A 204-nucleotide genomic window follows, 5' to 3' on the forward strand; every position below is an offset into this window, starting at 1 on the left:
GTCCCTGACCCCCCCCGCCCACATAGTCTCGCCCGCCCCGCTGATAAACATCCCCGCGGCCACCCCGCCCCCCCTTTTGCTCTTCCATTGGTCAAGTTCCCATCCATCATCCCGGTCGGACACGCCTCTTTGCGCGCTGACTGGCTAAGCGGCCGAAACGGGCGGTGCCTCCGAGCGTCCTAGCCGTCGATTGGCTGAGAGGCA

At 66.2% G+C, this 204-nt stretch overlaps 1 protein-coding gene across 1 annotated transcript in view; it reads left to right on the forward strand.

Annotated features, from left to right (window-relative positions):
- GPX4 (glutathione peroxidase 4) overlaps positions 1 to 204 on the forward strand; it is a 2177-nt gene that overhangs the window by 90 nt on the left and 1883 nt on the right. The window lies entirely within an intron of this gene.

The sequence above is a fragment of the Haliaeetus leucocephalus genome, unplaced genomic scaffold, assembly GCF_000737465.1.
Source record: "Haliaeetus leucocephalus isolate CR32 unplaced genomic scaffold, Haliaeetus_leucocephalus-4.0 Scaffold164, whole genome shotgun sequence".
Classification (NCBI taxonomy): domain Eukaryota; kingdom Metazoa; phylum Chordata; class Aves; order Accipitriformes; family Accipitridae; genus Haliaeetus; species Haliaeetus leucocephalus.